The following is a 15,564-nucleotide window of genomic DNA, read 5'->3' on the forward strand; positions in this document are numbered from 1 at the left end:
AATCCTACTCATTACTCGACATACATAATTTCGTCACTTTTGTTTTGAGCCGACTTTCGCCGTGGGCTTTGAACGGTGCTCACGCCCGGGAAGCAGTTCGATTCCAAATTTCACCCGGTGCCAAACACCCTAACCGGGCGCCTGGCCCAGATGATTTGAATCCCCTCATGTCCGCAAATCTGATGCGCCTAATAACCATAATAACCAATCATATTACCGTCCGCTACCAAGTATCCAGAATTGACCAATTAGAGAACAGTTAGGGTGAATTTAGCATCGGGCTTGTGGCGCAATGGATAACGCGTCTGACTAGGTTCGACTCCTGGCAAGCTCGTGCATTTAGTCTATGTCTGAGTGAGATTTGGAAATGAGCGGTGTCTTTTCAATTTGTGCTGAGTGTCTTTGCCTACATGCGCCATTAACCCCATAAACCCATCAAAAAAAGAAACTTCCCTTTTTCAGGACCTTGTCTTTCAAAGATAATTCGTAAAAATACAAATAACTTCACAGATCTTCATTTTAATGGGATTAAACACTGTTTCCCATGCGTGTTCAATGAACCATAAACAATTAATGAACATGCATATGTGGAACATCATTAAGACACTAACAGCTTACAGATGGTAGGCAATTAAGAAGTTTTGAAAACTTAGGATACTAAAGAGGCCTTTCTACTGACTCTGAAAAACACAAAAAGAAAGATGCCCAGGGTCCCTGCTCATCTGCGTGGGCACAAACCCACCTTTGCTGGACCAGACAGGACTGTCAAAAAGTGCTCTTCATTGACAAGTTGCGGTTTTGTCTCACCAGGGGTGATGGTCGGATATGCGTTTATTGTCGAAGGAATGAGTGTTACACCGAGGCCTGTACTCTGAAGCGGGATGGAGGTGGGGGGTACGTCCTGGTCTGGGGCGGTGTGTCACAGCATCATCAGACTGAGCTTGTCATTGCAGGCAATCTCAATGCTGTGTGTTACAAGGAAGACATCCTCCCCCCTCATGTGGTACCCTTCCTGCAGGCTCATCCTGACGTGACCCTCCAGCATGACAATGCCACCAGCCATACTGCTCATTCTGTGTGTGATTTCCTGCAAGACAGGAATGTCAGTGTTCTGCCATGGCCAGCGAAGAACCCGCATCTCAATCCCTTTGAGCACGTCTGGGACCTGTTGGATCGGAGGGTGAGGGCTAGGGCCATTCCCCCCAGAAATGTCCGGGAACTTGCAGTTGCCTTGGTGGAAGAGTGGGGTAACATCTCACAGCAAGAACTGGCAAATCTGGTGCAGTCCATGAGGAGGAGATGCACTGCAATTCTTAATGCAGCTGGTGGCCACACCAGATACTGACTGTTACTTTTGATTTTGACCCCCTTTTGTTCAGGGACATGTTATTCCATTTATGTTAGTCACATGTCTGTGGAACTTGTTCAGTTTATGTCTCAGTTGTTTAATCTTGGCATGTTCATACAAATATTTAGAAATGTTAAGTTTGTTACGCTTTATCGGCGAGGAGGGCCCTCACCGCTCGATCATGTTGTCAACAAGGCAGCATAGTGCGTGTTCCAGAAACATTCAACATAACTTTTCCATTAAATATCTGTTTGAATGTTCTAAGTCGTTTTCATTGGAAAGGCCGATAACGCGTTTTCAACAAATAAAACAATCACTTTTGCAGGTGAAATCAGTGAATCCTACTCATTACTCGGCATACATAATTACGTCACTTTTGTTTTGACCCGAATTTCGCCGTGGGCTTTGAACGGTGCTCACGCCCGGGAAGCAGTTCGATTCCAAATTTCACCCGGTGCCAAACACCCTAACCGGGCGCCTGGCCCAGATGATTTGAATCCCCTCTATTACCGTCCGCTACCAAGTATCCAGAATTGACCAATTAGAGAAGAGTTAGGGTGAATTTAGCATCGGGCTTGTGGCGCAATGGATAACGCGTCTGACTACGGATCAGAAGATTCTAGGTTCGACTCCTGGCAAGCTCGTGCATTTAGTCTATGTCTGAGTGAGATTTGGAAATGAGCGATGTCTTTTCAATTTGTGCTGAGTGTCTTTGCCTACATGCGCCATTAATGCATACCTCATAAACCCATCAAAAAAAGAAACTTCCCTTTTTCAGGACCTTGTCATTCAAAGATAATTCGTAAAAGTACAAATAACTTCACAGATCTTCATTTTAATGGGATTAAACACTGTTTCCCATGCGTGTTCAATGAACCATAAACAATTAATGAACATGCATATGTGGAACATCATTAAGACACTAACAGCTTACAGATGGTAGGCAATTAAGAAGTTTTGAAAACTTAGGATACTAAAGAGGCCTTTCTACTGACTCTGAAAAACACAAAAAGAAAGATGCCCAGGGTCCCTGCTCATCTGCGTGGGCACAAACCCACCTTTGCTGGACCAGACAGGACTGTCAAAAAGTGCTCTTCATTGACAAGTTGCGGTTTTGTCTCACCAGGGGTGATGGTCGGATATGCGTTTATTGTCGAAGGAATGAGTGTTACACCGAGGCCTGTACTCTGAAGCGGGATGGAGGTGGGGGGTACGTCCTGGTCTGGGGCGGTGTGTCACAGCATCATCAGACTGAGCTTGTCATTGCAGGCAATCTCAATGCTGTGTGTTACAAGGAAGACATCCTCCCCCCTCATGTGGTACCCTTCCTGCAGGCTCATCCTGACGTGACCCTCCAGCATGACAATGCCACCAGCCATACTGCTCATTCTGTGTGTGATTTCCTGCAAGACAGGAATGTCAGTGTTCTGCCATGGCCAGCGAAGAACCCGCATCTCAATCCCTTTGAGCACGTCTGGGACCTGTTGGATCGGAGGGTGAGGGCTAGGGCCATTCCCCCCAGAAATGTCCGGGAACTTGCAGTTGCCTTGGTGGAAGAGTGGGGTAACATCTCACAGCAAGAACTGGCAAATCTGGTGCAGTCCATGAGGAGGAGATGCACTGCAATTCTTAATGCAGCTGGTGGCCACACCAGATACTGACTGTTACTTTTGATTTTGACCCCCTTTTGTTCAGGGACATGTTATTCCATTTATGTTAGTCACATGTCTGTGGAACTTGTTCAGTTTATGTCTCAGTTGTTTAATCTTGGCATGTTCATACAAATATTTAGAAATGTTAAGTTTGTTACGCTTTATCGGCGAGGAGGGCCCTCACCGCTCGATCATGTTGTCAACAAGGCAGCATAGTGCGTGTTCCAGAAACATTCAACATAACTTTTCCATTAAATATCTGTTTGAATGTTCTAAGTCGTTTTCATTGGAAAGGCCGATAACGCGTTTTCAACAAATAAAACAATCACTTTTGCAGGTGAAATCAGTGAATCCTACTCATTACTCGGCATACATAATTACGTCACTTTTGTTTTGACCCGAATTTCGCCGTGGGCTTTGAACGGTGCTCACGCCCGGGAAGCAGTTCGATTCCAAATTTCACCCGGTGCCAAACACCCTAACCGGGCGCCTGGCCCAGATGATTTGAATCCCCTCTATTACCGTCCGCTACCAAGTATCCAGAATTGACCAATTAGAGAAGAGTTAGGGTGAATTTAGCATCGGGCTTGTGGCGCAATGGATAACGCGTCTGACTACGGATCAGAAGATTCTAGGTTCGACTCCTGGCAAGCTCGTGCATTTAGTCTATGTCTGAGTGAGATTTGGAAATGAGCGATGTCTTTTCAATTTGTGCTGAGTGTCTTTGCCTACATGCGCCATTAATGCATACCTCATAAACCCATCAAAAAAAGAAACTTCCCTTTTTCAGGACCTTGTCATTCAAAGATAATTCGTAAAAGTACAAATAACTTCACAGATCTTCATTTTAATGGGATTAAACACTGTTTCCCATGCGTGTTCAATGAACCATAAACAATTAATGAACATGCATATGTGGAACATCATTAAGACACTAACAGCTTACAGATGGTAGGCAATTAAGAAGTTTTGCAAACTTAGGATACTAAAGAGGCCTTTCTACTGACTCTGAAAAACACAAAAAGAAAGATGCCCAGGGTCCCTGCTCATCTGCGTGGGCACAAACCCACCTTTGCTGGACCAGACAGGACTGTCAAAAAGTGCTCTTCATTGACAAGTTGCGGTTTTGTCTCACCAGGGGTGATGGTCGGATATGCGTTTATTGTCGAAGGAATGAGTGTTACACCGAGGCCTGTACTCTGAAGCGGGATGGAGGTGGGGGGTACGTCCTGGTCTGGGGCGGTGTGTCACAGCATCATCAGACTGAGCTTGTCATTGCAGGCAATCTCAATGCTGTGTGTTACAAGGAAGACATCCTCCCCCCTCATGTGGTACCCTTCCTGCAGGCTCATCCTGACGTGACCCTCCAGCATGACAATGCCACCAGCCATACTGCTCATTCTGTGTGTGATTTCCTGCAAGACAGGAATGTCAGTGTTCTGCCATGGCCAGCGAAGAACCCGCATCTCAATCCCTTTGAGCACGTCTGGGACCTGTTGGATCGGAGGGTGAGGGCTAGGGCCATTCCCCCCAGAAATGTCCGGGAACTTGCAGTTGCCTTGGTGGAAGAGTGGGGTAACATCTCACAGCAAGAACTGGCAAATCTGGTGCAGTCCATGAGGAGGAGATGCACTGCAATTCTTAATGCAGCTGGTGGCCACACCAGATACTGACTGTTACTTTTGATTTTGACCCCCTTTTGTTCAGGGACATGTTATTCCATTTATGTTAGTCACATGTCTGTGGAACTTGTTCAGTTTATGTCTCAGTTGTTTAATCTTGGCATGTTCATACAAATATTTAGAAATGTTAAGTTTGTTACGCTTTATCGGCGAGGAGGGCCCTCACCGCTCGATCATGTTGTCAACAAGGCAGCATAGTGCGTGTTCCAGAAACATTCAACATAACTTTTCCATGAAATATCTGTTTGAATGTTCTAAGTCGTTTTCATTGGAAAGGCCGATAACGCGTTTTCAACAAATAAAACAATCACTTTTGCAGGTGAAATCAGTGAATCCTACTCATTACTCGACATACATAATTACGTCACTTTTGTTTTGACCCGAATTTCGCCGTGGGCTTTGAACGGTGCTCACGCCCGGGAAGCAGTTCGATTCCAAATTTCACCCGGTGCCAAACACCCTAACCGGGCGCCTGGCCCAGATGATTTGAATCCCCTCAATGTCCGCAAATCTGATGCGCCTAATAACCATAATAACCAATCATATTACCTACCGTCCGCTACCAAGTATCCAGAATTGAACAATTAGAGAAGAGTTAGGGTGAATTTAGCATCGGGCTAGTGGCGCAATGGATATCGCGTCTGACTACGAATCAGAAGATTCTAGGTTCGACTCCTGGCAAGCTCGTGCATTTAGGCTATGTCTGAGTGAGATTTGGAAATGAGTGGTGTCTTTTCAATTTGTGCTGAGTGTCTTTGCCTACATGCGCCATTAACGTATACCCCATAAACCCATCAAAAAAAGAAACTTCCCTTTTTCAGGACCTTGTCTTTCAAAGATAATTCGTAAAAATACAAATAACTTCACAGATCTTCATTTTAATGGGATTAAACACTGTTTCCCATGCGTGTTCAATGAACCATAAACAATTAATGAACATGCATATGTGGAACATCATTAAGACACTAACAGCTTACAGATGGTAGGCAATTAAGAAGTTTTGAAAACTTAGGATACTAAAGAGGCCTTTCTACTGACTCTGAAAAACACAAAAAGAAAGATGCCCAGGGTCCCTGCTCATCTGCGTGGGCACAAACCCACCTTTGCTGGACCAGACAGGACTGTCAAAAAGTGCTCTTCATTGACGAGTTGCGGTTTTGTCTCACCAGGGGTGATGGTCGGATATGCGTTTATTGTCGAAGGAATGAGTGTTACACCGAGGCCTGTACTCTGAAGCGGGATGGAGGTGGGGGGTACGTCCTGGTCTGGGGCGGTGTGTCACAGCATCATCAGACTGAGCTTGTCATTGCAGGCAATCTCAATGCTGTGTGTTACAAGGAAGACATCCTCCCCCCTCATGTGGTACCCTTCCTGCAGGCTCATCCTGACGTGACCCTCCAGCATGACAATGCCACCAGCCATACTGCTCATTCTGTGTGTGATTTCCTGCAAGACAGGAATGTCAGTGTTCTGCCATGGCCAGCGAAGAACCCGCATCTCAGCCCTTTGAGCACGCCTGGGACCTGTTGGATCGGAGGGTGAGGGCTAGGGCCATTCCCCCCAGAAATGTCCGGGAACTTGCAGTTGCCTTGGTGGAAGAGTGGGGTAACATCTCACAGCAAGAACTGGCAAATCTGGTGCAGTCCATGAGGAGGAGATGCACTGCAATTCTTAATGCAGCTGGTGGCCACACCAGATACTGACTGTTACTTTTGATTTTGACCCTCCTTTGTTCAGGGACATGTTATTCCATTTATGTTAGTCACATGTCTGTGGAACTTGTTCAGTTTATGTCTCAGTTGTTTAATCTTGGCATGTTCATACAAATATTTAGAAATGTTAAGTTTGTTACGCTTTATCGGCGAGGAGGGCCCTCACCGCTCGATCATGTTGTCAACAAGGCAGCATAGTGCGTGTTCCAGAAACATTCAACATAACTTTTCCATGAAATATATGTTTGAATGTTCTAAGTCGTTTTCATTGGAAAGGCCGATAACGCGTTTTCAACAAATAAAACAATCACTTTTGCAGGTGAAATCAGTGAATCCTACTCATTACTCGACATACATAATTACGTCACTTTTGTTTTGAGCCGAATTTCGCCGTGGGCTTTGAATGGTGCTCACGCCCGGGAAGCAGTTCGATTCCAAATTTCACCCGGTGCCAAACACCCTAACCGGGCGCCTGGCCCAGATGATTTGAATCCCCTCTATTACCGTCCGCTACCAAGTATCCAGAATTGACCAATTAGAGAAGAGTTAGGGTGAATTTAGCATCGGGCTTGTGGCGCAATGGATAAAGCGTCTGACTACGGATCAGAAGATTCTAGGTTCGACTCCTGGCAAGCTCGTGCATTTAGTCTATGTCTGAGTGAGATTTGGAAATGAGCGATGTCTTTTCAATTTGTGCTGAGTGTCTTTGCCTACATGCGCCATTAATGCATACCTCATAAACGCATCAAAAAAATAAACTTCCCTTTTTCAGGACCTTGTCATTCAAAGATAATTCGTAAAAGTACAAATAACTTCACAGATCTTCATTTTAATGGGATTAAACACTGTTTCCCATGCGTGTTCAATGAACAATAAACAATTAATGAACATGCATATGTGGAACATCATTAAGACACTAACAGCTTACAGATGGTAGGCAATTAAGAAGTTTTGAAAACTTAGGATACTAAAGAGGCCTTTCTACTGACTCTGAAAAACACAAAAAGAAAGATGCCCAGGGTCCCTGCTCATCTGCGTGGGCACAAACCCACCTTTGCTGGACCAGACAGGACTGTCAAAAAGTGCTCTTCATTGACGAGTTGCGGTTTTGTCTCACCAGGGGTGATGGTCGGATATGCGTTTATTGTCGAAGGAATGAGTGTTACACCGAGGCCTGTACTCTGAAGCGGGATGGAGGTGGGGGGTACGTCCTGGTCTGGGGCGGTGTGTCACAGCATCATCAGACTGAGCTTGTCATTGCAGGCAATCTCAATGCTGTGTGTTACAAGGAAGACATCCTCCCCCCTCATGTGGTACCCTTCCTGCAGGCTCATCCTGACGTGACCCTCCAGCATGACAATGCCACCAGCCATACTGCTCATTCTGTGTGTGATTTCCTGCAAGACAGGAATGTCAGTGTTCTGCCATGGCCAGCGAAGAACCTGCATCTCAGCCCTTTGAGCACGTCTGGGACCTGTTGGATCGGAGGGTGAGGGCTAGGGCCATTCCCCCCAGAAATGTCCGGGAACTTGCAGTTGCCTTGGTGGAAGAGTGGGGTAACATCTCACAGCAAGAACTGGCAAATCTGGTGCAGTCCATGAGGAGGAGATGCACTGCAATTCTTAATGCAGCTGGTGGCCACACCAGATACTGACTGTTACTTTTGATTTTGACCCTCCTTTGTTCAGGGACATGTTATTCCATTTATGTTAGTCACATGTCTGTGGAACTTGTTCAGTTTATGTCTCAGTTGTTTAATCTTGACATGTTCATACAAATATTTAGAAATGTTAAGTTTGTTACGCTTTATCGGCGAGGAGGGCCCTCACCGCTCGATCATGTTGTCAACAAGGCAGCATAGTGCGTGTTCCAGAAACATTCAACATAACTTTTCCATGAAATATATGTTTGAATGTTCTAAGTCGTTTTCATTGGAAAGGCCGATAACGCGTTTTCAACAAATAAAACAATCACTTTTGCAGGTGAAATCAGTGAATCCTACTCATTACTCGACATACATAATTACGTCACTTTTGTTTTGAGCCGAATTTCGCCGTGGGCTTTGAACGGTGCTCACGCCCGGGAAGCAGTTCGATTCCAAATTTCACCCGGTGCCAAACACCCTAACCGGGCGCCTGGCCCAGATGATTTGAATCCCCTCATGTCCGCAAATCTGATGCGCCTAATAACCATAATAACCAATCATATTACCGTCCGCTACCAAGTATCCAGAATTGACCAATTAGAGAATTTGGCATCGGGCTTGTGGCGCAATGGATAACGCGTCTGACTACGGATCAGAAGATTCTAGGTTCGACTCCTGGCAAGCTCGTGCATTTAGTCTGAGTGAGATTTGGAAATGAGAGGTGTCTTTTCAATTTGTGCTGAGTGTCTTTGCCTACATGCGCCATTAACCCCATAAACCCATCAAAAAAAGAAACTTCCCTTTTTCAGGACCTTGTCTTTCAAAGATAATTCGTAAAAATACAAATAACTTCACAGATCTTCATTTTATTGGGATTAAACACTGTTTCCCATGCGTGTTCAATGTTCCAGAAACATTCAACATAACTTTTCCATGAAATATATGTTTGAATGTTCTAAGTCGTTTTCATTGGAAAGGCCGATAAAGCGTTTTCAACAAATAAAACAATCACTTTTGCAGGTGAAAACACTGAATCCTACTCATTACTCGACATACATAATTTCGTCACTTTTGTTTTGAGCCGACTTTCGCAGTGGGCTTTGAACGGTGCTCACGCCCGGGAAGCAGTTCGATTCCAAATTTCACCCGGTGCCAAACACCCTAACCGGGCGCCTGGCCCAGATGATTTGAATCCCCTCTATTACCGTCCGCTACCAAGTATCCAGAATTGACCAATTAGAGAAGAGTTAGGGTGAATTTAGCATCGGGCTTGTGGCGCAATGGATAACGCGTCTGACTACGGATCAGAAGATTCTAGGTTCTACTCCTGGCAAGCTGGTGCATTTAGTCTATGTCTGAGTGAGATTTGGAAATGAGCGATCTCTTTTCAATTTGTGCTGAGTGTCTTTGCCTACATGCGCCATTAATGCATACCTCATAAACCCATCAAAAAAAGAAACTTCCCTTTTTCAGGACCTTGTCATTCAAAGATAATTCGTAAAAGTACAAATAACTTCACAGATCTTCATTTTAATGGGATTAAACACTGTTTCCCATGCGTGTTCAATGAACCATAAACAATTAATGAACATGCATATGTGGAACATCATTAAGACACTAACAGCTTACAGATGGTAGGCAATTAAGAAGTTTTGAAAACTTAGGATACTAAAGAGGCCTTTCTACTGACTCTGAAAAACACAAAAAGAAAGATGCCCAGGGTCCCTGCTCATCTGCGTGGGCACAAACCCACCTTTGCTGGACCAGACAGGACTGTCAAAAAGTGCTCTTCATTGACGAGTTGCGGTTTTGTCTCACCAGGGGTGATCGTCGGATATGCGTTTATTGTCGAAGGAATGAGTGTTACACCGAGGCCTGTACTCTGAAGCGGGATGGAGGTGGGGGGTACGTCCTGGTCTGGGGCGGTGTGTCACAGCATCATCAGACTGAGCTTGTCATTGCAGGCAATCTCAATGCTGTGTGTTACAAGGAAGACATCCTCCCCCCTCATGTGGTAGCCTTCCTGCAGGCTCATCCTGACGTGACCCTCCAGCATGACAATGCCACCAGCCATACTGCTCATTCTGTGTGTGATTTCCTGCAAGACAGGAATGTCAGTGTTCTGCCATGGCCAGCGAAGAACCCGCATCTCAGCCCTTTGAGCACGCCTGGGACCTGTTGGATCGGAGGGTGAGGGCTAGGGCCATTCCCCCCAGAAATGTCCGGGAACTTGCAGTTGCCTTGGTGGAAGAGTGGGGTAACATCTCACAGCAAGAACCGGCAAATCTGGTGCAGTCCATGAGGAGGAGATGCACTGCAATTCTTAATGCAGCTGGTGGCCACACCAGATACTGACTGTTACTTTTGATTTTGACCCCCCTTTGTTCAGGGACATGTTATTCCATTTATGTTAGTCACATGTCTGTGGAACTTGTTCAGTTTATGTCTCAGTTGTTTAATCTTGGCATGTTCATACAAATATTTAGAAATGTTAAGTTTGTTACGCTTTATCGGCGAGGAGGGCCCTCACCGCTCGATCATGTTGTCAACAAGGCAGCATAGTGCGTGTTCCAGAAACATTCAACATAACTTTTCCATGAAATATATGTTTGAATGTTCCAAGTCGTTTTCATTGGAAAGGCCGATAACGCGTTTTCAACAAATAAAACAATCACTTTTGCAGGTGAAATCAGTGAATCCTACTCATTACTCGACATACATAATTACGTCACTTTTGTTTTGAGCCGAATTTCGCCGTGGGCTTTGAACGGTGCTCACGCCCGGGAAGCAGTTCGATTCCAAATTTCACCCGGTGCCAAACACCCTAACCGGGCGCCTGGCCCAGATGATTTGAATCCCCTCAATGTCCGCAAATCTGATGCGCCTAATAACCTTAATAACCAATCATATTACCGTCCGCTACCAAGTATCCAGAATTGACCAATTAGAGAAGAGTTAGGGTGAATTTAGCATTGGGCTTGTGGCGCAATGGATAACGTGTTTGACTACGGATCAGAAGATTCTAGGTTCAACTCCTGGCAAGCTCGTGCATTTAGTCTATGTCTGAGTGAGATTTGGAAATGAGCGGTGTCTTTTCAATTTGTGCTGAGTGTCTTTGCCTACATGCGCCATTAACGTATACCCCATAAACCCATCAAAAAAAGAAACTTCCCTTTTTCAGGACCTTGTCTTTCAAAGATAATTCATAAAAATACAAATAACTTCACAGATCTTCATTTTAATGGGATTAAACACTGTTTCCCATGCGTGTTCAATGAACCATAAACAATTAATGAACATGCATATGTGGAACATCATTAAGACACTAACAGCTTACAGATGGTAGGCAATTAAGAAGTTTTGAAAACTTAGGACACTAAAGAGGCCTTTCTACTGACTCTCAAAAACACCAAAAGAAAGATGCACAGGGTCCCTGCTCATCTGCGTGGGCACAAACCCACCTTTGCTGGACCAGACAGGACTGTCAAAAAGTGCTCTTCATTGACGAGTTGCGGTTTTATCTCACCAGGGTTGATGGTCGGATATGCGTTTATTGTCGAAGGAATGAGTGTTACACCGAGGCCTGTACTCTGGAGCGGGATGGAGGTGGAGGGTATGTCCTGGTCTGAGGCGGTGTGTCACAGCATCATCAGACTGAGCTTGTCATTGCAGGCAATCTCAATGCTGTGTGTTACAAGGAAGACATTCTCCCCCCTCATGTGGTACCCTTCCTGCAGGCTCATCCTGACGTGACCCTCCAGCATGACAATGCCACCAGCCATACTGCTCGTTCTGTGTGTGATTTCCTGCAAGACAGGAATGTCAGTGTTCTGCCATGGCCAGCGAAGAACCCGCATCTCAATCCCATTGAGCACGTCTGGGACATGTTGGATCGGAGGGTGAGGGCTAGGGCCATTTCCCCCAGAAATGTCTGGGAACTTGCAAGAACTGGCAAATCTGGTGCAGTCCATGAGGAGGAGATGCACTGCAGTTCTTAATGCAGCTGGTGGCCACACCAGATACTGACTGTTACTTTTGATTTTGACCCCCCTTTGTTCAGGGACACGTTATTCCATTTATGTTAGTCACATGTCTGTGGAACTTGTTCAGTTTATGTCTCAGTTGTTCAATCTTGGCATGTTCATACAAATATTTATAAATGTTAAGTTTGTTACGCTTTATTGGCGAGGAGGGCCCTCACCGCTCGATCATGTTGTCAACAAGGCAGCATAGTGTGTGTTCCAGAAACATTCAACATAACTTTTCCATGAAATATATGTTCGAATTTTCTAAGTCGTTTTCATTGGGAAGGCCGATAACGCGTTTTCAACAAATAAAACAATCACTTTTGCAGGTGAAATCAGTGAATCCTACTCATTACTCGACATACATAATTACGTCACTTTTGTTTTGAGCCGACTTTCGCCGTGGGCTTTGAACGGTGCTCACGCCCGGGAAGCAGTTCGATTCCAAATTTCACCCGGTGCCAAACACCCTAACCGGGCGCCTGGCCCAGATGATTTGAATCCCCTCAATGTCTGCAAATCTGATGCGCCTAATAACCATAATAACCAATCATATTACGGTCCTCTACCAAGTATCCGGAATTGACCAATTACAGTGTGACTTAATTATAGGATTTGTGGCGCAATGGAAAACTCGTCAGACTACAGATTAGAAGATTTCCGGTTCAACTCCTGGAAAGTTTGCTGATTTTGAGTGAGATTTGAAAATCAGCGACACTTTTTCAACGTGTTCTATATGCAACATCAACAGTTCGGATTAGGCGGAATCAATGTCCAAAACTGTAACATGCTTCTAAAAAACTATCAGCACAAGGTGAGAAGAAAATAATATCAACTATAGGTATCTTTCATATTTCAGACACTAGAGGGCGTCAATTGCCTTTGAAATAGTACTTTTTGGAAGTACTGTACTGTAGGCCTCAAACAGACAAAAATGCTTGTACTGTGTGGTTCAGTACACTGCTGATATTGATCAACTCATAGTATACATGATTATTGTGGTATTTTGTATATTGTGCTTGTTCGAAAGATTTATATTTATAGCACATCATCTGAGGGGTGGAATGGATACTGCACATGCAGTGGTGCCTATACAGCCTTAACCTTTAATATTTATAATGTGCTCTTGCATGAGTGAATTTAAAATGTAACATGACATGGAAATCCTCTCTCATGTAGCATACAGTGTATTTTCCAGAACGGCGGCACTATGCCAAGACTCCACTATGTCCCACAAGCCTGTCTCTGCCTGTGTATACCCATTAGGATAGAGTGTTCCTTTGTGATGCACACACAGATCAATTATTGATCAATTATAGTCCTATTTCATTCAGAGGTATGAGCTGTTTCCATGTACTTCCATTACTGCTACCCTACTGCTATTTTATTTTAAATTTTTTTTTTTTTTTTACCCCCATGACTTTCAACCTTCGTCTCTCCCGAGCCCGTATGGGAGTTGTAGCGATGAGACAAGATAGTAGCTACTACAACAATTGGACACCACGAAATCTCAGTCGCGGCCGGTTACGACAGAGCCTGGGCGCGAACCCAGAGTCTCTGATGGCACAGCTGGCCCTTAACCACTGCGCCAACTGGGAGGCCCTACCCTACTGCTATTACTGCTATTACTGCTACTGCCATTATTGCTACCCATGGGGAAGCTCTACATTGTACAGGGGCAGAGTGAGAGCTGACTGGATGCAGTCTCTAGTGAACATCTACAGACCCCTTGCACAGTTTTCACATTTAACAGACTTAAAATTCAATCTAAAAAGGGATTCAATTAGATGAAGCTACACAATCTAATTCTAGAAAATCTTATAAATTAGTAAAACAAAATTAAGATGCATTGATTGTCTTCACACCCCAGAGTTATTACTTGGTTGAAGCACCTTTGACAGCCGCTACAGCTGTGAATAATTTTTAATAAGATTCTACCAACCTTGCACAGCTCCTATGGCATCATATAGTTATTTTGTCAAAATTGCTCAAGCTCAGTAAATTAGGATGGGAATCATTGATGTGCAGAAATACTTAAACCTTGTCTCTGATTTTCAAGCAGATTTAAGTCAGGGCTGAGACTGGACCATTCAGGAACACCCAATATATATTTGGCAGCATCATGTTATGGGTATGTTTGTCACCTGCAGGGACTGGGGAGTTTGTCAGGATCAAAAGACATATGAAAGCAGCAAAGCCCAGATAAAAAGTTAGCGGAAACCCTGTGTCAGTTTTCTGAATATATAACACACAAATGTTACACAAATGTTAATGCCAAAGACACACCAAATTGATTTTCCAGAGGTGTTGAACGTTCCTTGTCCAGTCTACGTTCTAACTTAAATTTGCTTGAAAATCAGAGACAAAGTTTAAATATTTCTGTCCATCAATGATTCCCAAACAAGTTTACTGAGTTTGAGCAGTTCTGTCAAAAACAATGGATGTATGTTGCCCTAAGAGTTGTGCAAAGTTGGTAGAATCTTATTCAAAATTATTAACAGCTGTGATGGCTGCCAAAGGTGTTTCCACCAAGTATAACTCTGGGATGTGAAGACATACACAATCAAGGCATCTTCATTTTTTATATTTTTTTATTAATTTGGAAAATGTCCTTAAATATTCTTTCACTTTGAAAATGTGGAGTACATCTTAAGGGAAAAAAATCGAATTTAATCACTTTTTAGATGTCATTTTAAGGCAGCAAAATTTGAAGACTGTGCAGGGGGTGTGTAGACATTCACTTGGCACTGCATGTAGAGACTTGAACACTTTAGCCCCAGTGTACTGTCTGCATGAAAACTCAGCTCATATCAGGGCCACAGCTACAATACTTAAAGACGCACTCCAGATATTTAAAAAAATTTCCTGTTGAAAAATAATATCCCACTTATAAATACAGTAATCACTTAAGGGTAAACAAATTATGTTTTAAGCAAAATAGTGTTTTCTAGACAAAACTGCAAACTTCAAGGAGTAGGCCATTCAAGGAGTTGGTCTGATGGTGCACGCTGGTGTCATCGGCCTCCCCCTTACTTGAGGGAACAATAGAGGAGTAATAGAGAACAAAATACGAAAGGCCCACACCCCAACTTTTGCCATGTCATGAGGATACTTGGACCACATATTAAGATGTGCCTTTTATTAAGTAAATCAGGTGATAAATGAAGCGCATTCTGGGAGGACACACACTGACCTACCACATACCTACTGAACTATCACATTACATACATAGGGATTTTCTCTCCTCCTAGTTCTAATCATCCCGTCAGGTTGGTTCAGGACTTTCTGGTTCAGGCCCTGGAGAGGGAGTGGCCTGTCTCCATGGTTACATAGCCCCCCCTGCTCATACACTCCTCCCCCCAGAGACTAAATGCCTGTTGCCCTGAGATACAAGACACACACACACATTGCTACTGGCTACACCCCACACACACACACCACACACACACACACCCTCGGATGATCACGAACACATAGACACTAGTGGACCTACTGGCAGA

The 15,564-nt window shown here is 44.3% G+C and overlaps 4 non-coding genes across 4 annotated transcripts; all 4 read left to right on the forward strand.

Annotated features, from left to right (window-relative positions):
• Nucleotides 1-1,919: 1,919 nt before the first annotated feature.
• On the forward strand, nt 1,920-1,992 carry trnar-acg. The gene has a single exon. It is a non-coding gene; the product is annotated as a tRNA-Arg (tRNA).
• Nucleotides 1,993-3,583: 1,591 nt separating this feature from the next.
• On the forward strand, nt 3,584-3,656 carry trnar-acg. The gene has a single exon. It is a non-coding gene; the product is annotated as a tRNA-Arg (tRNA).
• Nucleotides 3,657-8,653: 4,997 nt separating this feature from the next.
• trnar-acg lies at nt 8,654-8,726 on the forward strand. Its single transcript has one exon. It is a non-coding gene; the product is annotated as a tRNA-Arg (tRNA).
• A 2,287-nt stretch (nt 8,727-11,013) lies between these two features.
• On the forward strand, nt 11,014-11,086 carry trnar-acg. The gene has a single exon. It is a non-coding gene; the product is annotated as a tRNA-Arg (tRNA).
• The last annotated feature ends 4,478 nt before the right edge of the window (nt 11,087-15,564 follow it).

The sequence above is a fragment of the Oncorhynchus mykiss genome, chromosome 26, assembly GCF_013265735.2.
Source record: "Oncorhynchus mykiss isolate Arlee chromosome 26, USDA_OmykA_1.1, whole genome shotgun sequence".
In the NCBI taxonomy this organism is placed as follows: Eukaryota; Metazoa; Chordata; class Actinopteri; order Salmoniformes; family Salmonidae; genus Oncorhynchus; species Oncorhynchus mykiss.